This window comes from Ailuropoda melanoleuca, chromosome X (genome assembly GCF_002007445.2).
Source record: "Ailuropoda melanoleuca isolate Jingjing chromosome X, ASM200744v2, whole genome shotgun sequence".
NCBI classification, from domain to species: domain Eukaryota; kingdom Metazoa; phylum Chordata; class Mammalia; order Carnivora; family Ursidae; genus Ailuropoda; species Ailuropoda melanoleuca.
The window spans coordinates 70,913,094-70,936,234 of NC_048238.1; the positions used below are offsets into that span (position 1 = coordinate 70,913,094).

Genomic DNA, 23,141 nt, shown 5'->3' on the forward strand with positions numbered 1-23,141 from the left:
CCTGGTTTTTTGTCATTGGAAGTCCATTTTGGTCTCAATTTTACTCTCTCTAACAGCAATATTATAACCCCTCATATCTTGTTATTGGCAATTGCCTGATGTATATTTCCTTGTTTAAAAAATTTAACCTCTGTGCTGTTTCCTGTATTCCACATATGAATGAAACCATATGATAATTGTCTTTCCCTGATTGACTTATTTCACTCAGCATGATACCCTCCAGTTCCATCCATGTCAACGCAAATGCTAGGTATTCATCCTTTCTGGTGGCTGAGTAATATTCCGTTGTATATATGGACCACATCTTTTTGATCCATTTTATCTATTGGTGGACATCTCGGTTCTTTCCACAGTTTGGCTATTGTGTACATTGTTGCTAAAAACATTGGTGTTCAGGTGCCCCTTAGGATCACACCATTTTTGTCTTTGGGGTAAATACCTAGTTGTGCACTTGCTGGGTCATAGGGTAAGTCTATTTTTACCTTTTTGAGGAATCTCCATACTGTTTCCGGAGTGTCTGTACCAGCTTCTGGAGATTATAGGAGAAGGGAGGGAAAACTGATTAGGAAGTCATCACACAGGGAGAAAAGCCATGAGAAGCTCTTAACTATAGGAATCAAACTGAGGAAACAAACAAATTTTTTGTGGGAGGTGGGTTGGGGACTGGGGGAACTGGGTGATGGGTATTAAGTAAGGCACATGATGTGATGAGCACTGGGTGTTATGTGCAAGTGATAAATTTTTGAAGAGTACATCTGAGACTAATGATGTACTATATATTGGCTAATTGAATTTAAATTAAGTAATTGAAAAAATTAACCTATGGAATTCCTTTAAGTTTACCAGTGAAAAAAATACACTTTTGGATTTTTCTACAATAGACAATTTGAAAAAATGCTTTTATTATATGAGGGGAGTTTTGTGCATTTACATTCACCAATATGATCATTGTCTTTGATCATTTGTGCTCAGTTCTGTCACATTGTTTATAAACTCATGAAATGATACTCTTACATGAGACAATGTTTTTCACTTCCTATCTCTTTTTATTTAGGATTTAGAATGGCTGTTTTGTTCTAGTGGTATTTTTTTAAAAGACTTTATTTATTTATTCGACAGAGAGAGAGACAGCCAGTGAGAGAGGGAACACAAGCAGGGGGAGTGGGAGAGGAAGAAGCAGGCTCATAGCGGAGGAGCCTGATGTGGGGCTCGATCCCATAATGCCGGGATCATGCCCTGAGCCGAAGACAGACGCTTAACCCAGGCGCCCCTGTTCTAGTGGTACTTTTATACTAAGCCCTTAAGTACCCTACTTAATATCTTTGATGTGGAATGAAGTCTTACAAATGAATAGGATAATGTCAATGATATGAATAGATAATTCATGTAACTACCACTATACTCATTAAACTTTAAAAAGTATGCCAAAGTATAATATAAAAAGCAATGCAAATTAATGTCCAGGGCTATCCTGCTGAGTGAGAAAGACAAGTTACTTAAAAATATGTACATACTAATTTGTGGAAAGAATATATGAAAAATGAACATATTTTGTAGAACTGCATTCCTGCCTCCAAAGATGGAGTTGTGAATTACCCTTTATGAGCTTGAACTTGCTCATCTTTCCTTTATTTTTTTAATTTTTTTATTTTAATGTTTTTTTATTATATTATGTTAGTCACCATACAGTACATCCCTGGTTTCTGATGTAAAGTTCGATGATTCATTAGTTGCATATAACACCCAGTGCACCATGCAATATGTACCCTCTTACTACCCATCACCGGTCTATCCCATTCCCCCACCCCCCTCCCCTCTGAAGCCCTCAGTGTTTCTCAGAGTCCATAGTCTCTTATGCTTCATTCCCCCTTCTGATTACCCCTGCTTTCTTTATCCCTTTCTTCCCCTACCGATCTTCCTAGTTCTTATCTTCCATAGATGAGAGAAATCATATGATAATTGTCTTTCTCTGCTTGACTTATTTCACTTAGCATTAACTCCTCCAGTGCCATCCGTGTTGCAGCAAATGTTGAGAACTCGTTCTTTCTGATAGCTGAGTAATATTCCATTGTATATATGGACCACAACTTCGTAATCCATTCATCTGTTGAAGGGCATCTCGGTTCCTTCCACGATTTGGCTATTGTGGACAATGCTGCTATGAACATTGGGGTGTATATGGTCCTTCTCTTCACTACGTCTGTATCTCTGGGGTAAATACTGAGTAATGCAATAGCTGGGTCATAGGGTAGTTCAATTTTTAACTTTTTAAGGGACCTCCACACTGTTTTCCAGAGTGGCTGTACCAACTTGCATTCCCACCAACAATGTAGGAGGGATCCCCTTTCTCCACATCCTCTCCAGCAATTGTTGTTTCTTGCCTTGTCAATTTTTGCCATTCTAACTGGTGTAAGGCGGTATCTTAGTGTGATTTGGATTTGAATTTCCCTGATGGCTAATGATTTTGAACACTTTTTCATGTGTCTGTTGACCATTTGTATGTCATTGAAAAAGTGTCTGCTGTTCATATCTTCTGCCCATTTTATGATTTGTTTATTTGTTTCTCGTGTATTGAGTTTGAGAAGTTCTTTGTAGATCTTGGATACCAGTCCTTTATCTGTGGTGTCCTTTGCAAATATATTCTCCCATTCCGTGGGCTGTCTCTTAGTTTTTTTGACTGTTTCCTTGGCTGTGNTGTTTCCTTGGCTGTGCAGAAGCTTTTTATCTTGATAAAGTCCCATAAGTTCATTTTATCTTTTGTTTCTCTTGCCTTTGCAGATGTGTCATGAAAAAGTTTGCTTTGTCCGATGTCGTAGAGGTTGCTGCTATGCTCTCCTCTAGGATTTTGATGGATTCCTGTCTCACATCGAGGTCTTTCAACCATTTGGAGTTTATCTTTGTGTATGGTGTGAGAGAGTGGTCAAGTTTCATTCTTTTGCATGTAGCTGTCCAATTTTCCCAGCACCATTTATTGAAGAGACTGTCTTTTTTCCACCGGATGTTTTTTCCTGCTTTATCAAAGATTAGTTGCCCAAAGAGCCGAGGGTCCATTTCTGGGTTCTCTATTCTGTTCCATTGGTCGATGTGTCTGTTTTTGTGCCAGTACCATGCTGTCTTTGTGATCACAGCTTTGTAGTACAGCTTGAAATCCGGCATTGTGATGCCCCCAGCTTTGTTTTTCCTTTTCAAAGGTTCCTTGGCAATTCGGGGCCTTTTCTGGTTCCATACAAATTTAAGGACTACTTGTTCCAGTTCTTTGAAAAACGTCATCGGTGTTTTGATCGGGATAGCATTGAAAGTGTAGATTGCTCTGGGTAGTATGGACATTTTAACTATGTTAATTCTTCCAATCCATGAGCATGGAATATTTTTCCATCTTTTTATGTCTTCCTCAATATCTTTCAAAAGTGATCTATAGTTTCTAGCATATAGGTCCTTTACGTCTCTGGTTAAGTTAATTCCAAGGTAACGTATGGTTTTTGGTGTTATTGTAAATGGGATGGATTCCCTAATTTCTCTTTCTTCAGTCTCGTTATTCGTGTATAGAAATGCAACTGATTTCTGGGCATTGATTTTGTATCCTGCCACCTTACTGAATTGTTCTATAACTTCTAATAGTTTGGGAGTGGATTCCTTTGGGTTTTCCATATAGAGTATCATGTCATCTGCAAAGAGAGACAGTTTGACTTCTTCTTTGCCGATTTGGATACCTTTGATCCCTTTTTGTCTTCTGATTGCTGTTGCAAGGACTTCTAGTACTATGTTGAATAATAGTGGCGAGAGTGGGCATCCTTGTCGTGTTCCTGATCTTAAGGGAAAGGCTTCCAGCTTTTCCCCATTGAGAATAATGCTTGCAGTAGGCTTTTCATAGATGGCTTTTATGAGATTGAGAAATGTACCCTCTATTCCTACACTCTGAAGGGTTTTAATCAGGAAAGGATGCTGTATTTTGTCAAATGCTTTTTCTGCATCAATTGAGAGGATCATATGGTTCTTGAGTCTTTTCTTGTTGATATGATGTATCACATTGATTGATTTGCGAGTGTTGAACCATGCTTGCATCCCAGGTATGAATCCCACTTGGTCATGATGGATAATCCTTTTAATGTACTGTTGGATTCTATTAGCAAGGATCTTGTTGAGGATTTTGGCATCCATATTCATTAGAGAAATCGGTCTGTAATTCTCCTTTTTGAGGGGGTCTTTGCCTGGTTTGGGGATCAAGGTAATATTAGCCTCATAGAATGAGTTTGGTAGCTTTCCTTCTGTTTCTATTTTTTGAAATAGCTTTAGGAGAATAGGTATTATTTCTTCTTTGAATGTTTGGTAGAATTCCCCAGGAAAACCGTCTGGGCCTGGAGTTTTATTATTTGGAAGGTTGTTTATCACTGACTCAATTTCTTCATAGTTAATTGGCCTATTTAAGAAATCTATTTCTTCCTGTTTCAGTCTTGGTAGTTTATAGGTTTCCAGGAAGGCCTCCATCTCTTCCAGATTGTTTAGTTTTTTGGCATATAGCTGTTGATAAAAGTTTCTAATAATCCTTGCAATTTCAATGGTGCTGGTCGTGACCTCTCCCTTTTCAGTCATAATTTTAATAATCTCAGTCCTTTCTCTTTGTTTTTGGACAAGTTTTGCCAGTGGTCTATCAATTTTATGGATTCTCTCAAAGAACCAGCTTCTAGTCCTGTTGATCTGCTCTACTGTGGTTCTGGTCTCTAATTCATTGATTTCTGCTCTAATCTTGGTCAACTCCTTCCTTGTCAGTGGGTTAGGCCTGTCCCTCTGTTGCTGTTCCAGTTTCTTGAGGTGAGAATATAGAAACTGCATTTTAGATTTTTCTATTCTTTTGAGTGAGGCTTGGATGGCTATGTATTTCCCCCTTAGGACTGCCTTTGCAGTATCCCATAGGTTTTGGACCGTTGTGTATTCATTCTCGTTGGTCTCCATAAATTGTTTAATTTGTTTTTTGATTTCCTGGTTTATCGAGTCATTCTTGAGCAGGATGGTTCTTAGCCTCCAAGTGTTTGAGTTTCTTCCAGGTTTTTCCTTGTGGTTGAGTTCCAATTTCAGAGCGTTGTGGTCTGAGAATATGCAGGGGATAATTTCAATCTTTTGGTATTGGCTGAGACCTGTTTTGTGTCCCAGAGCATGATCTATTCTTGAGAATGTTCCATGGGCATTTGAATAGAATGAGTATTCTTTGGTTCTGGGGTGTAGTGTTCTATATATATCTATGAGGTCCAACTCGTCGAGTATGGCATTCAAAGCCTTTGATTCTTTGCTTAGTTTTTGCCAGGGTGTTCTGTCTATTTCTGATAGTGGGGTGTTGAGGTCCCCTACTATTACTGTGTTCTTATCTATATGTCTCTTTATTTTGGTTAAGAGTTGGCTTGTGTATCTTGCTGCTCCCCTGTTGGGGGCATATATATTAATAATTGTCATATCCACTTGTTGAATACTTCCTTTAAGAATAATATAGTGCCCTTCTGTATCTCTCTCTATGGCCTCTAGTTTAAAATCCAGTCTATCTGATATGAGAATTGCTACTCCAGCTTTCTTTTGAGGTCCATTTGCGTGGAAGATGGTACTCCATCCCCTTACTCTAAGTCTGAATGCATCTTTGGGTTCAAAATGAGTCTCTTGTAGACAGCAAATGGATGGGTCATGTCTTTTTATCCAATTTGCAACCCTGTGGCTTTTTATGGGAGCATTTAGGCCATTTACATTGAGACTGATTATTGAGAGATATGGTTTTAATGATTCCAGGTCTGTGTAGACAGGTCTGATGTAATTCTGATACCTTTGCCTTGGTACGTGAGCGATTTCGTTGCCCTGGCCACTTTCAATACTGTCNTTTGCCCTGGCCGCTTTCAATACTGTATCCTTGGATCTAATATTTGCGAATTGCACTATGACATGCCGTGGCGTAGGTTTGTCCTGGTTGAGCTTGGATGGGGTCCTCTCTGCCTCTTGGACACGAATGCTTGTTTCCCTTGCTAGATTAGGGAAGTTTTCAGCTACAATTTGTTCAAATATCTCTTCTAGACCTCTGTTTTTCTCCACCCCCTCGGGGATGCCGATGATTCTGACATTGGATTGTTTCATCAAGTCAGTAATCTCCCGTAACCTACATTCCTGAGCGTGGATTTTTTTGAGTCCAGATTCTATTTTAGCTTTTTCTTCTACTAACCCATCCTCCAATTCGCTAATGCGTTCCTCTGCCTCGGTGACCCTGGCCGTCAGAGCCTCTAGTTTTGACTGCATTTGGCTCATAGAACTTTTAATTTCTGCCAGATTCGCTCTCATTTCCACCCTTAGAGATTCTATATTCTCATTAACATTTTCATTAGTAGTTTTTTCAAGTCTACAGATCATCTTGACCATTGTTACTCTGAATTCCATTTCTGATAATTTGGTTATATCTATATCCATTAGTTCTGTGGCAGAGGCCACAGACTCATTGTAATTTCTTTGCTTGGGGGGACTTCTCCTTCTCGTCATTCTGATGAGGAGAGGTTGTGGGGTTGTCCAGAGCCCAAATTACTGACCGGGACCCAGGCCGTGTGCCCTTGTTTTATCGGGATCTTAGGGATGTGGGCTTCTTGATTTTTCAGCCTGCCTTCTGGAGGAGGGGCCTGCCGCACCAATACTCAGGCAACCCTGTTTGGGTAGAGTGTCCATGTCCCCTGCGAGGGGGGATGGGGATGGGCACACTGTGAGCCGATATTTCCAGGCTTTTGTTCTGTGGCACCTTTCCCTGGTGGTTTACTGTGCCTCTTCTGAGAGTCAGAGCAGCAGTGGCCGAATCTCAGCCTCTGTCTCAGAACAGAGGGATCGTGGACCGTTCTCCACTGATGTTCTGGCTACTTTAACTCTGTTACTGTTGGTGCTGTTGAACCCTGCAGCATCCCTGGATGTGCACCCCACATCCGGCGTCCCAGCCCTCACTTCCAGGGCCGGCGCGTCACTGTCCTTTGTGTTTCTAATACCGCCAGCCACCGGCCGCCCCCGCGCGCTCCAAAGCTTCGGCCCTCAGTCTGGTCACACACGTTCCCCGGCTCACGGTCTCAGTCTGCTCTCTTGCGGGTGCTGGTCTGCGATTACGCCCGCTCCCCCATGTAGGTGGCTACCGCTTCCCGGCGCCCGAATGCAGCGGTTCCCTCCCCCTTCCATTTATCTTCCGATATCTTGTGTGGTTTCACGGCTCCCCACTTAGTACCTCGATACTTGGCACTGGAGATGTTCATTTGTAGAGATCCAGATATATCTTCCTGCATCTCAGGCTGATTCCGTGGATGTTCAGGCTGGTCTGGTACCTATCCAACTCGACTCAGGGGACCGGCTGAAAAAGGGGTCCCCTACTCCTCCGCCATCTTAACTCTTCCCATCTAAACTTGCTTATCTTTAAAGTGGGCAAAATGATATTAAGCTCAGAGAGCTGTTATGAGAAATGAGCAAACATTTAGAAGGCATCTGATACATAATATTTCAGCAAATGTATGTGTGGTCTTTGCTGTATTCTTCAAACTCATAAAAGAGATGTCTTGCAAATGAACATCTCACAGAGATCCTTCTGATTGAGCAAAGGGAAAGGAAATGTATGCGTATTTATATGGCGTATTTATATTACCTGAAAGAAATTATCAATTTGTTAATTGTGACGACTTTTTATAGATAAGCTTTGGTGATATTTCTTTATAGGATAAATTGCCTGAAGATGGTGGAAATGAAGAAGCAAGTCGCCATCACTTTGTTTCTTTCTGATCTTTTTAACCTCCCATTTTGACAGTAGATTAGCAGCTTTCCTTTCAGTGGCAGAATGGAGGCAGCATAGAAACATAGAGTATCAAGATGGTTGTGCTGTACAACAGAGTAAAATCAGGAGACCTGGGTCCCAAAGACCAGATCATTCCTTACCCATTGTACTATGGGTAGTCACTTCCCACGTGTTGGCCTCATCCCTAACACAAAAAAAGTTTGTATTTCTCAGTGATTAGATATGGGGACTTTGGAATCTCAATGGAGTTGCTTGTCAACTTGGAAAAATTTACTAACTGGTTTCATGATCTTTAGCAAATGTTTAATCATATGTGAAACCTACCTTACTCAGACTGTTTTCAGAATCAATACCCAGAGCCAGCACAAACTTAGCAAACCTTCTGTATCGCTTAATACTATCTGGCAAAAATCAATTTTTCTGAAACACTTCTGGATTCTCAAATGCCTTTGGGATCAGGGGAGACAGGTTTAAATAATGTGAATTTTTTTTAATTTTAATGTTTTTTTATTATATTATGTTAGTCACCATACAGTACATCCTTGGTTTCTGGTGTAAAGTTCGATGATTCATTAGTTGCGTATAACACCCAGTGCACCATGCTATACATGCCCTCCTTACTACCCATCACCAGTCTATCCCATTCCCCCACCCCCCTCCCCTCTGAAGCCCTCAGTTTGTTTCTCAGAGTCCATAGTCTCTCGTGCTTCATTCCCCTTCTGATTACCCCCCTTTCTTTATCCCTTTCTTCCCCTACCGATCTTCCTAGTTCTTATGTTCCATAGATGAGATAAATCATATGATAATTGTCTTTCTCTGCTTGACTTATTTCACTTAGCATTATCTCTTCCAGTGCCGTCCATGTTGCAAGCAAATGTTGAGAACTCGTTCTTTCTGATAGCTGAGTAATATTCCATTGTATATATGGACCACAACTTCTTAATAATGTGAGTTTTTTTTGGGATTTCAAAATATGTCAAATCCATATAGAAAACTATAGTGCTGTGTTGTATATGGCTGTTCTGTTAAAAGAAAAGACCTCATTTTCCGGTTATTCAGGATGACAGGTAATTTATGGTTCTATGTGTAAAGGAAGAGAGGGCAATTGCTGGTAGATATATAGTTAAACATTGCCCAGGAATATTTCCATCTGCTTTAACTTTCCTAGAAAAATGTCAGGGTGCCATTTCTGTACCAAATGATGAATGTAATTTGCATTTTGAATGCTGTAATCAAGAACAAACAACTCTGCACTGTACAAATTAAACCATCTTGTTTTCTCTTAAAGGAATAGAATTGACTCCATAAGGATAGTTGGTTACAGTTTTGAAGGGAGAGGCCTGGGCTGTGCAACCCATTTGTCCTTCCAATCTCACTAATCAGATAAGTGATTCTCTAGGTAGAGGAAGGAGTGTACAGAGAGGTTAGATGTGTTTGGTCATGGATGTGCCTACCTGGAAGAACATATTGGGAATGGAGGACAAGAATTCCCCAGGATAAAACCAATGTATGGTTCAACTGACTAAGTTTCTGCCTACTAACTAATTGACTGTAGTAGTTTAGGCCTGCTTCCCTGAAATAACTCTGAGACTTCTTAAATGACATTTTCTGTGTATGTGTGTATCTAGATGTTTCAGTCACATGATTATAGACAGTCTCTTAGTTTTCTGCCACAGATGGCTAACTGCTTAGCATCACCTTGATTTTACATGTTCACCTTCTGAGGGCAGCTCATCTCCAGGAACCCTAAGATATTTCCCTGGGGCTCTTTGTACTGATAATCTCCCCTACTGTGTCTTTAAAGGAAACAAAAATTTCTGACTACAAGGACATTCTTTGTTCCATTAACATGGGCAGAGTTTTGTCAATTGCCAGGGTCCTAGTCTAGAGCCTCTATTACTATGTTTTCTCATGTAGTGACCTGTAGAGTTTAGCTGTTTTGCTTTCAGTAAGAGGACAGGGATGGATGAGGTGGGGAGGCATTTCCCATGTGAAGTACCAGCCTAAGCATCTCATTGCCATTGATACCTGAGAGAAATTATCAATTTGTTAATTGTGATGACTTTTTATAGAGACACTCATGCCTTATCTGGGATTGCAAGGTCCTGCGTTCAGATGTTTGGGTTGCAGATGAGGGTGTGGGTCCTTATGGTGGAGGCTGAGCCATCCAGGGGTGTGAGGAGGCAAGGGGATCCAGATCCAAGTGGCTTCTTTCTTGATTTGGGGCTTGGTGTGCCAGTTATCTCCTAGGTAAATCCACTGGGGTCCTGCCCAGCCCCAGTGAGCATGGTAGACAGGTAAGGACTCTGAGTCCCAGATTTCCCCTCTGTAAATTGGGGATGATAGTGCTTCACCATGGGATCACTGAGGAGATTCAGTGATACACATGAGTAAGCCCATGGCCCTGTGGTTACTGTGGAATCATGAATGTCTTTATGAATTCAGGCCACTTCTTTCTTTTCTACTTTGTTGTTAGGGGATAGACAAGGAAAGGAGAAAAAGGCTCTGTAAGAAGTCCATTATAACATGTGGTTGTTATGATCATAACCCAACTGTATCAGTATCATTGTCACTAACTTAGTGCTTAGCATGGTGCTGGGCACATAGTTATACCAGTAAAACACAGTGATAGCTGATCTGTCTCTCCCTGTGCAGCTCTTCATGCCAGTGGTCAAGCTCAAATCAGGTGCCTGAAGGGGGCAGGTTCTGAGTGTCTGTGTCCTGAGGGCTGCTGAGGCTTCTACTCCAAATTCAAGGGTATCCATCCTCAGGAGACCCCAAAACTTCACATCCTGGATGGGATATGAATCCTGACTCAAGTGAGTTCATTGGTCTGAACAAAAGCATGTTGCGGAGTAGCTCCTTTGAGGTTAACAAACTAACCTAATATTCAACAGTATGCTTTGATCTCATCATGAGAGAAGAGGTATAGCAAGTGGAATGCCATTTCATCAGTTATCTGCTTTCTGTGTAGTAGTCCTTGAGGTCCATCTCAGGGATTTTTTTTAAAGCAAGAAATTATCCAGTAGGAGATGGAAGTTGGTCTTTAATATGCATGTGTAATAAAGTAACCTAAATCGTTCTTACCATATAAATAGTAATTGAATTTCCCATGTATCTCATAGTTGGGTGTGGATGTGCAGTTGTTAGATCATTCTAGCAATTGAACATTGTAATGTAGATGCCCAGATGCTCACAGTTTTTTCCATTACATAATAAATTTTTTAAAGAGCCAGAGATTTTCCAAACGTTATTTTGAAATGTCAGGTACTAGAATGTAACATTTTTTAATTGAAGTATAGTTGACAAACAATGTTTCATTAGTTTCAGATTTATAGCATAGTGATTCAACATGTCTATAAGATATGTTATGCTCATTACAAGTATAGCAACCATCTGTCACCATACAATGCTATTACAATACCATTGATTATATTCTCTGTATTTTCTGGAGATTTTCTCTGTTCCTTTCTTGTCTTTTGTCACTTTCGTTCTTTCTCTTCCAATCAAAGAGTCCCCATTAATATTTCTTGCAAGGCTGGTTTAGTGGTCATGAACTTCTTTAGTTTTTGTTTGCCTGGGAAATTCATTATTTCTCCTACTCTGAATGACAGCCTTGCTGGATAGAATGTTCTTGGTGGCATATTTTTCCCATTCAGCATGTTGAATATATCATGCCACTCTCTTCTGGCCTGTCAAGTTTATGCGGACAGATCTACCATGAACCTGATTTGTCTTCTCTTGTAGGTTAAGGACTTTATTTCCCCCTTGCTGCTTTCAGGATTCTTTCTTTCTCTGTGTATTTTGTGAATTTGACTATGATATGGCTGGCGTTTGTTGTATTTAATGGGAGTTCTCTGTGCTTCTTGGATTTCAATGTCTGTTTCCTTCCCCAGTTTAGAAAAGTTTTCAGTTATAATTTGCTCAAATAAACCTTCTCTCTTTTCTTCTTCTGGGACTCCTATGATGCAAATGTTATTATGCTTTAAGGAGTAGTTCAGTTCCCTAAGTCTATATTCGTGACTCAATACCTCTGTTTCCCTTTTCTTTTCAGCTTCATTATTTTCCATAATTTTATCATCTGTATCACTGATTCAATCATCTGCTTTGTCCATCCTCATTGTTATGGCATCTAGTCGGGTTTATATATCAGTTATAGCATTTTAAATTTCTGCCTGACTAGTTTTTTTTTTTTTATCTCTGCAGTAAGGGATTATCTAGTGTCTTCTATGCTTTTTTCAAGTCCAGCTAGTATCCTTATAATTGTTTTAAATTCTAGTTCAGACATCATACTTATATCTGTGTTGATTAATCCTTGGTTGTTACTTCTTGTTCTTTCTTTTGGGGTGAATTTCTCTGTCTTGTCATTTTGTCCAGGTCACTGTTTTTGTGTGTGTGTGTGATTGTTAGGAAAGCCTCTTATATTCCTGCTCCTGAGAGTAGTGGCTAAATTAAGAAGAGGTCCAAAAAAACAGAGGAGGTCCTACATGCACTCTTCTGATGTGTTTTGTCTGCTCCTGCCCTCTGGTCAGTCTTCTGCAGCGTTTCTCCTTGCCTGCAGTGGGGAGGGGTGTTTAGACCTTGTCCACTATGTGGCAAGTTTTAATTAGGTGTGTTTTGGTGTGCTTATTAAAAGCTGTGGTCCATATATACAATGGAATATTACTCAGCTATCAGAAAGAACGAATTCTCAACATTTGCTGCAATATACGGCACTGGAGGAGATAATGCTAAGTGAAATAAGTCAAGCAGAGAAAGACAATTATCATATGGTTTCTCTCATCTATGGAACATAAGAACTAGGATGATCGGTAGGGGAAGAAAGGGATAAAGAAAGGGGGGGTAATCAGAAGGGGGAATGAAACATGAGAGACTATGGACTATGAGAAGCAAACTGAAGACTTCAGAGGGGAGGGGGGTGGGGGAATGGGATAGACTGGTGATGGGTAGTAAGGAGGGCACGTATTGCATGGTTGCACTGGGTGTTATACGCAACTAATGTAGCATCGAACTTTGCATCGGAATCCGGGGATGTACTGTATGGTGACTAACATAATATAATAATGAAATTAAAATAAATAAATAAATAAAGCTCAAAATAAAGAAAAAATAAAAGGACCTAGATCGGAAGAAGAAGAAGAAGAAGGAGAAGAAGAAGAAGAAGCAGCAGCAGCTAGATCCCATTTCTCCTAGAGCTAAAGCTTTGCAGCACTCTATGGTCAGTAGACTTGGTGTGGGCAAGGGGTTTGTGCTGGTCTTCTGGAGGAGGGGCCTACTGCACCAATTCTCAGATGGACTTGCCCTAGTGAAAATGCACCTGCAGAGCATAAGTGGGTGGGGCTTGGTGTAGCGGCTCGGGTATCCATGGTGGGGAGGGGAGTGCTCTGTTGGTCACTGAAGTTGGTCAGTGTTGATGGTCAGCGGGGTGGGGTGGTGGTGGTGGAAATGGCATCACCCCATTCTCTCATCCCCAGAACAGGGAGTTTGTGCCCACCGCTCTTCAGGAAGCCCTTACAGAAGAGCAAACGATCACCCCTCTTGTGTCCTTGGCTTCCATCAGATCCTCAGCTCCCCGCTTTCACAGTGTCTGTGTCCAAGCTCTCTGCCTGCCAGGCTGCACAGTACCCCTGTGTTTTATCTCAGGCATGCAGCTGAGTTTCAAACTTCAAATTTCTGGGACCCATGTATCTGGTCCTGTGCTAATCCTCTGGGTGGGGGTCTCACTGCGTTTTTGCTGTTTGCTGGCTCGTCCCAGAAAAGCGGTCCTACTGCACACAGTAGTTCAGAATTTATGGTAAAGTGCAGCAAAAAGCTGGCATCAAGGTTTGCTGCCCTCAGCTGGTGTCTTTGTTCCTATGCTAGGGAACAGGGCAGCATGTTGGTGCCGCCAGTTCTTTTGTCCCAGGAGAGGCCATGCCACCACCCCCAGATGCACTCCAAAAAGGGGAACTGTTTCTCCCTGTGGGACCCAGGGGATTTTCAGACTATGTTGCCCAATCCTGGAACTCTACCCTCCTTCCCCACAGGAGCACCGCTAAGCCCACCAGGCATGACCCCATGATGGTGTGGACTTCTAAAACTTCAGCCTTTGCAATCCATTGCTTATGATAACTTCTCTCCTTTCCCCAGTCAGTGGTTTTGGGGGAAGTTTTTCTTGTCCAATCCCCTGCCTTCTCTCTCTCTGTCTTTGTGTCTCTCTCTCTCTTTCTCTTCTCTCTCTGTGATCAAGGCTACCTTCCCTTTGCAGCACCTGCAGTTCTTTTCTCCCCTCAATCAACCCTGCATAGGTCTTACCTTCCACAAGGTGGTCATTTTTCTACCTACAGATGCGAATTTTTGTCCTCTCAGTCCTCAGATCCATTTCTTGGGTGTTCAGAATTATTTGATATTCATCTAGCTGTGCTCAAGGGGTGAGACGAGCTTAAGGTCCCCCCACTACTCTACCATCTTAACTCTTTCCCCCAGAACAACTTTTTTAATTTTGAAGAAACCTAGTTTTTCAATTTGTTCATTTCTGATTTTGATTTTCCCTCTGATGTCATATCTAGAAAATTTTCAGCTAACCTAGGATCACAAGATTTTTTTTCTGTTTTTCATCTAGAAGTTTTATACATTTAGCATTTATAATTAAGTCTGTGATTCATTTTGAGTTGACTTTTGTATATGGTGTAAAACATGGATCACAGTTGATGTTTGTATGGAGGCCCATTTGTCCTAGCACCATTTGCTGAAAAGACTTTTTTCTCCATTGAATTGCCGTCATGGTTTTGTCAAAAGTCAGTTGTCCATATATGTGTGAGTCTATTTTTGGACTCTTCATGTTGTTACTTTGATAGACATTTCTACCTTCATCCCAATACTACACTGTCTTGTTTACTGTGGATTTATAACGAGTCTTGAAATAGGGTACTGCTTAGCTTCCAACTTTATTCTTCTTTTTCAAGTTATTTTAATAGTGTAGGCTCTTTGCATTTTCACATGACTTACAATAAGATTTAGAAGTAGCCATATAGGGGTGCCTGGGTGGCTCAGTCATTAAGCATCTGCCTTTGGCTCAGGGCGTGATCCCGGCATTCTGGGATTGAGCCCCACATCAGGCTCCTCTGCTGGGAGCCTGCTTCTTACTCTCCCACTCCCCCTGCTTGTGTTCCCTCTCTTGCTGGCTGTCTCTCTCTCTGTCAAGTAAATAAATAAAATCTTAAAAAAAAAAAGAAGTAGCCATGTAGAAGCAACACAACTTGGTAAACTGGCAATAAGCAGGTAAGCAAATCAATAGGACAATTTCATATGGGAATAGGTGCTTTACAGAAAATAAATGAAACCATTGAGTAGGAAATGATGGGAACAGGGATTATTATAGATGGGGTTGTCAGTCAAGCTCTTTCTCAGAAAGTGACATTTGAGCTGAGTTTTGAACAAGAGGAAACCAGGCCTGGGCTAACCCTTTGGTTTGCAATGTGCATGCCACAAGTTGTTCCAGGAACAGATGACAAGCTCAAATGGCTGGAGCCTGGCACATAGCATGCAGATCATAAAAGATGAGGTAGAAGGGCAGACAGGAGCCACATCATTTGCACTGTCTAAGGGATTGGAGTCATTCTAGGGGTGGAGAGTTACAGTATGGGAGTGACGTGACCTAATTCATTTACTCTTAAGGTGACTCTCCTACTATGAGGAGAATGGACTGGACAGGGACAAGATGGCTGTGGGAATAACTTGTAGGTGAGTCTTGCAGATGTCCAGAGGAGGGATGACAGTGGATTGTTCTAGTGCTGCAGCAGTGTGCAGTGGGAGGAGCTGGCTCTGGATAGGGTGTGCTGTAGGTAGGAGAGGCAGGACCTAAAGTGGCTGTGGTGGGGGTATGTGAGGACAAGGCAGGATTCTAGATGAGCTCTTGGCTTTTTCTTTGACTACATGCAGAAATGGTGGTGCTGTTTCCTGAGATTTGTTGTTCCACGTCTTTTGAGTCATCCTCATAATTAGTTAGGTATCCAACAATGATTATAGTGCAGGTTACTGATTTAAAACATGCATCAGTTGAAGAACAGGATTCAGTTGTAAGAATATTAACTTTATTTATTTTAAGATTTTATTTATTTATTTATTTGAGAGAGTGAGTGAGCAGGGGGAGGGGCAGAGGGAGAGAGAGAATCCTGAAGCAGACTCCCCGATGAGTGTGGAGGCCAAAATGGGGCTCATCCCCGCACCCTGAGATCATGACCTGAGCCAAACTCAAGAGTTGACCACTTAACTGACTGAGCCACTCAGATGCACTAAGAATATTAACTTTTAATAAAGACACATGAAAACCTTTTGTAAAACTATCAACAGTGTAAGAATCTGAACTTGCATATATTTTTTAAAACTTCTAATATTTATTGAGCTGTTACTGTGTTCCTTGCACTATTCTAAGCATGTTCACATGTTAACTCAGTTCTCAAAACAACAACCCATGAGGGAGGGTTGATTTTTCCCCCATTTTATAGAAGAGAAAACTGACGCACAGAGAAGTGTTTTCACTCTTCCAGCATTCAGAGACAGCCAGCTGTTCCAGTGCCTGTGCAGTAGAATTTTAAAATGATGTGATTCCTGATCATTCGTCCTTGTAAAAACCAAAACATAGAAAAGTGAAGTCACTGACGCTAAGCCAAGTCAGCAAACAGGTCCTTAACACTAACTTAATTACATTTTCAGCCTCCCGAAGAAATGTAGTCTTAACTAGACAGTCAGAAATTTTCTGATCACTGCCAGTAAGGTAATTTGTCTCTGGGGAACTAGACACATTTATTGCTACTGGTTTGGTCATTGTTTCTTATCCTTTTCTGTGCATGGAGCCTGTAAATATATATCACATTTTTATGAGCATATACATCATCTTTTTCCATCCTGGGCTTATACTCTGTCATCTTTTTTTAATAGATTTTATTTATTTTTTTGAGAGAGAGAGAGAATGAGCAAGGGCCTGGGTGCGAGGGGCAGAGGGAGAGAGGGAGAAGCAGACTCCCCATTGAGCGCAAAGCCCAGATGTAGGGCTTGATCCCAGGATCCTGAGATCATGACCTGAGTTGAAGGCAGATGCTTAACTGACTGAGCCACCCAAGTGCCCCTTATCCTCTGTCATCTGATAGATGATCACTGGCAGGGTGTTTTTTAACTTTCCAGCTTTAAAAAATATAACCAACTGTAATATGTATATTAGTTTTCTTCCCTGTTCATAGGTAAAAGGTAACATATATTACACCAGTGTTGTGCAAGACATTTCAGCAGAAATGAAATTGTTCTGTTTCTGTGATGTCCAACATTGTAGCCACTAACTACCTGTGGGTGTTGAGGACCTAAAATATGGCTATGGCCCCTGAGGAACTAATTTTTTAATTCATTTAAATTTAAGTAGCCCTGTGTGGCTATGGCTACCATATTAGCAACAACTCTACACATTTTCTACACATTTTACCATATTAGCAACAACTCTACACACAACTCTGTAACAATTTACATTACCAACAACAGTGCATGAGAGTTCCTTTTATTCCACATCCTCCCCAACACTTGTTATTTCTTGTCTTTTTGATTTTAGTCATTCTGACAGGTGTGAAATGCACCTTTCATTTTTCACTCAAAGTATCCTGGAGATACTCCATAGCAGTACAGAGAAGGAGTCCTCATTGCGTTTCTAGCTGCATGGTACATTGGGGTGTACATGTGCCATAACTTCTTCATCCAGCCCCCTATTGGTGGACATCTGAGTTGTTTACAGTCTTCTGCTGTTACAATTTTTTCTGTAAGGAATGGCCTTGTACTTATGCATTTTTATCTTTTGCATTGTTTCGTTAAGACAGATTATTAGAAAAAGGCTACTGGTTCCAAGAGGAAAATACATATATAATTTTACTAGATAGCATTAAAGCCCATCCCGAGGGTTTGTACCATTTTATATTTCTTTCAGTGATGCATGGGAATACCTATTCCTCACAGATTATCTAATTGGTGAGAAAAGGTAGTGAACTTTTTTCTTTGTATGCCTGATTATGAGTTAGGTTAAACAATTTTTACATATTTAAGCACCTTTTATTTTGGTGAAATTCCTGTTTGTATCTGTTGCCCCTTTTTCTTTCTGGTTGTGTTTTTGGTAGTGTTTTTGCCTTCACTTTTTCATGACTATATATTAAGGATATAACCTTTGTTTGTAATGCAGGTTGTAAATATTTTTTCTAAATTTTGATAGTTCATTTTACCTTGCTGTGGCTTTTGTTTTTGGTGTATAATTTTTTAAATGTTTAATTAAAACTTTTTGAGTGTAGTTGACACACAATGTTACATTAGTTTCAGGTCTACAACATAATAATTTGACAAGTGTATGCTTTATGCTATGCTTACCACATGTGTAGGTACCATCAGTCACCATACAGCACTATTATAATGCCATTCGCTGTATTTCCTATGCTGTAACTTTCATCTCTGTGACTTACTCATTTCATAACTGGGAGCCTGTATCTCTCACTCCCCTTCACCCATTTTGCCCACCCCCGCACCCTCCTTGACTCTGGCAACCATCAGTTTGTTTTCTGTATTCATAGGTCTAATTCTGTTTTTTGTTTATTTATTGTTTTATATTTAGATTACACATATGAGTGAAGTCATACGGTATTTATCTTTCTCAGTCTGACTTGTTTCACTTAGCATAATACCCTCTAGTTCCATCCATTTTTTCATAAATGATAGATCTCATCCTTTGTTATGGCTAAGTATTATTCGTATATATGTGTGTGTGTGTGTATGTGTGTGTGTACATTCACATATATATATGTTATATATATATGTATCACATCTTTTATCCATTTGTGTATTGATGGACACTTAAGTTACTTCCATATCTTGGCTATTGTAAATAATGCTGCAATAAGGGCAGAGGTACATGTATCTTTTTGAATTAGTGTTTTGTCTTCTTTGGGTAAATACCCAATAGTTGAATTATTGGATCACATAATAGTACTGTTTTAATTTTTTGAGGAACTTCCATACTGTTTTCTACAATGGCTGTAACAATTTACATTACCAACAACAGTGCATGAGAGTTCCTTTTATTCCACATCCTCCCCAACACTTGTTATTTCTTGTCTTTTTGATTTTAGTCATTCTGACAGGTGTGAAATGCTATCTCATTGTAGTTTTTATTTGCATTTACCTGATAATTAGTGATGTTCAGCATCTTCTTATGTGTCTTTTGGCTGTGTTTATCTTTGAGAAAAAATGTCTACTCTGCTTTTCTTCCCATTTCTTTCTTAATTAGATTCTTTGGTGTTTTTGGTGTTGAGTTGCATAAGTTCTTTGTTTATTTTGGATCGTAAACCCTTATTGGACATATCATTTGAAAATATCTTCTCCCATTCAGTAGGTTGCCTTATTGTTTTGTTGATGGTTTCTTCACTGTGCAAATGCTTATTATTTTGATGTAGTCCCAATAGTTAATTATCGCTTTTGTTTCCCTTGCCTTAGGAGACGTGTCCAGAAAAATGTTACTATGGCTGATGTCAGAGAAATTATTGCTTATGTTCTCTTCTGGAAAATTTATGGTTTCAGGTCTCACATCTGAATTCGTTTCAGTTCTCACATCTAGTCCTTAATCCATTTTGAGTTTATTTTTGTGTATGTTGTTACAAAGTGGTTTAGTTTCATTCTTTTGCATGTAGCTGTCCACTTCTTCTAGCATGATGTATTGAAGAGACTGTCTTTTTTCTGCGTTGTATTGTCTTGACTCCTTTGTCATCTGTTAATTGACCGTGTAAGCATGGGTTTATTTCTGGGTTTTCTATTCTGTTCTATTAATCTATGTGTCTGTTTTTGTGCCAGTGCTGTACTCTTTTGATTACTGCAGTTTTGTAATATATCCTGAAACCTGGGATTGTAATACCTCCAGCTATGTTCTTGTTTCTCAAAATTGCTTTGGCTATTCAAGGACTTCTCTGGGTCTATGCACATTTTAAGATTATTTGCTCTAGTTCTGTAAAACATGCTGTTGGTATTTCAATAAGGATTGCCTTGAATCTGTAGATTGCTTTAGGTAGTATGGACATTTTGACAGTATTAATTCTTCCAATCCATGTGCATGGAATATCTTTCCATTTGATTTGTCTTCAATTTCTTTCACCAATGTTTTGTAGTTTTCAGAGTATAGGTCTTTTATTTCCTTGGTTAAGTTCATTCTTACATGTTTTATTCTTTTTGGTGCAATTTTAAATGGAATTGTTTTCTCACTTCTCTTTCTGCTACTTCATTATTAGTGTATAGAAATGCTACTGATTTCTGGGTATTAATTTTGTATCCTGTAGCTTTACTGAATTTATTACTTCTAGAGGATTTTTGGTGGAGTCTTTGGGGTTTTCTATGTATAGTATTATGTTTTCTGCAAATAGTGACAGTTTAACTTCTTCCTTACCAATGTAGAGAACTCATTTTTTTTTGTCTGATTGCTGTGGCTAGGACTTACAGTATTATGTTGAATGAAAGTGGCAAGAGTGGACATCCTTGTCTTGTTCCTGATTTTAGGCAAAAAGCTCTGTTTATTATACCATTGAGTGTAATATTACCTGTCTGTTTTTCATATATGGCCTATAGTGTGTTGAGGTGTATTCACTCTAACCCCACTTTGTTGAGAGTTTTTATCATGAATGAATGTTGAATTTTGTCAATCCCTTTTTCTTCATCTATTGAGATAATCATATGATTTTATCCTGTTTGCCATCTGTATGTCTTCTTTGGAAAAATGTCTATTCAGGTCCTCTGCCCATTTTTAAATAATATTTTTTGAAGTGAATCGTATGAGTTGTTTATCTATTTTGGATATTAACCCCTTACCAGTTATCATTATTTTTTTGTTTGATGTGATTTCTGATCTTTTTTACCCTCCTGTTTGACATTGGAATAGTACCCTCCCACTGATCCCCAGTAAGGAGACGACAGAGAATAACAGATTTTAAAGATGGGCCTACTGTAGAACATACTGAAAACAAACTGAAAATATATTGTGAAGGCCATTCGATACAATACAATATGAACGCACATAATAATAAAAATGGCAGTTGAACTTTGAATGATCTGTTCTGATATATTAATATAACAATGATAATTATTTATTATTTCCTTCCTTTTGCCCAATACTATAACATAAGTGCTAAACCTATACTTACTCATTATTCTTCACCACAATTTATGAGAAGCAGCTATTGTTGACCAACTTTCAACATCAGGGAACTGAGGCACAGGGTGGTCAGGGATAACAGTTTCAAGGCTTAGATTTGAACAAAGACTGTATGGCTCCTGAGTAAATATATGTAACTAGTATATACTACTTCAGCTCATAATATAACATAAAGCACATTGTTAATCACAGCAAAGCAACAAATCCAAGAAAGAAAGAAACAAAATGAATGTACTTGATTTGTTTCATGGGCTGTTGTAATAAATACCACAAACCAGTGGCTTAAAACAACAGAAATTGAGTTTCTCACAGTTCTGGATGCTACAAGTCTAAAACCAAGGTGTAGTACCATGCACATTTAGATACTAGGGAGAATCCTCCTTGCCTTTTCCTGGCCTTTGGTGGTGACCATCAATTTCTGATATTTCTTGCTTGCAGCAACATCACTCTCCAAGTTTCTGCCTCTGTCATCACATGTTCTCCATGACTGTCCCACTCTTCAAAGGCATTTTCAACTTCGTATAATGCCACATGTCATATGGATCAAAGCCTGCCTTAATGACCTCATCTTAACCTGATTACATCTGCAAAGACCTTATTTCCAAATAAGGTCCCATTCATAGGTAACTAGACTTAGAAACTCAACATAGTTTTCTGGGATAATAGAACTGAAAACAGGTACCTTGATTTTTCCCAGTTGACTAGAAAGAAAATATTACTTCAAAAGCAAAGAGGATGGATTAAAGAAAACTAAAAGGAGGGTAGTGCCTACTTCTCCTCTGAGTCATCCCACTATACCCATAGACACAATGAAAGGCAATGCAGCAAATGTCCTGCCAATGATTGTTATTGGTGAATGGATCAATATGACATTTTCAGGTTTGTTACAAACAAGGTCCCATTTCCATTGACCCTACCTTTTAAGCCTATGTTACAAGAAATTGAACTGTTCACATTAGATGTATCCTGTGTGAATTCTGCATCCTTGAACTTCTTCAATGTCTTTGTGCTTCAGAACATTTAATCTGATTCTGGGCCAAGATAAAACTCTGACTAATCATGAATGATGCAGGAGCAGATAACTGGAGGCTTCATGGCCATGCCCATAGACACAAGAACGCCTTCAAGACAGAATGGGAACCTTTGGAGTTGACAGATCACTAGTGGGCACTAGATGATGTTGAAGAGTAGCTCATGGTGAAAGATTTCCACTTTGAAAACCTGTTAAAAAAATATTACATGCCTCTATTTTGTGAAGACCAAGGAGAGATTAACTATGTTGGAAACTCAGAGTCATGCTTAACTTTGTACATTTTCTGTGAGCTGAAGCCTCTCAGAATAAAAAGGAGGATGCATGAGCTGGCAGGTGTGCAGGAAGGATCATTCTACTTTGAGCCGGGATCCTGCTGATGTTTGAAACTAAAGGAAACATGAGAACTGGTGCTGGGTGACTCACCTGGAGATAGCTATTTTTGAAATGTTTTAAATTTTCCTTCTGGCGAATCTAGTAATGAAAATCAGAGAAAAGGGAAAAAGTGAAGCTAGTGATAATACACAAAGTTTAGCAAAACTTCAGTCTGTAGAAAAACATTGTCAATTATACCTAATTATTATGTGCTGTCAGTCTCACTTCTAACCACCATACACTCTTGATTTCCTGAAATCCAAACACCCTGCATTTTGCCCTTAATTTTTTGTTAGTGTTTGTATACTTTTTTTACACAAATAATGTATTTTCATTTCTGTAAATGTAGCAACTATGGATGAGCAAAGTGAAGCTCTTGTTTTGATCATTTGGAACCTACAGAGAAAATATGTCAAAACTTTATTCAAATAAACTTTTCAGAGAGAATGCCTAGAGTCAACAAACCCTTAGCCTTAGCAAGCCCTCTATATTGCTTAATAATGTTCAGCTAAAATCAGTGATACTGAGATATGCCAGATTTTCAAGTGCCTTTGGAATCATGAAACACAGGTTAAATAATGCGAGCTCTTGGGTCACCTGGGTGGCTCAGTCAGTTAAGCGTCTGCCCTCGGCTCAGGTCACGATCCCAGGCTCTTGGGATCCAGACCCGCACTGGGCTTCCTGCTCAGCAGGGATACTGCTACCTCTCTGCTTACTGCTCCCCCTGCTTATGCTCTCTCTTTCTCGAATAAATAAAT

At 39.7% G+C, this 23,141-nt stretch overlaps 1 pseudogene; it reads left to right on the forward strand.

Annotated features, from left to right (window-relative positions):
• Nucleotides 1–8,840: 8,840 nt before the first annotated feature.
• LOC100471955 lies at nucleotides 8,841–23,036 on the forward strand (annotated as a pseudogene).
• The last annotated feature ends 105 nt before the right edge of the window (nucleotides 23,037–23,141 follow it).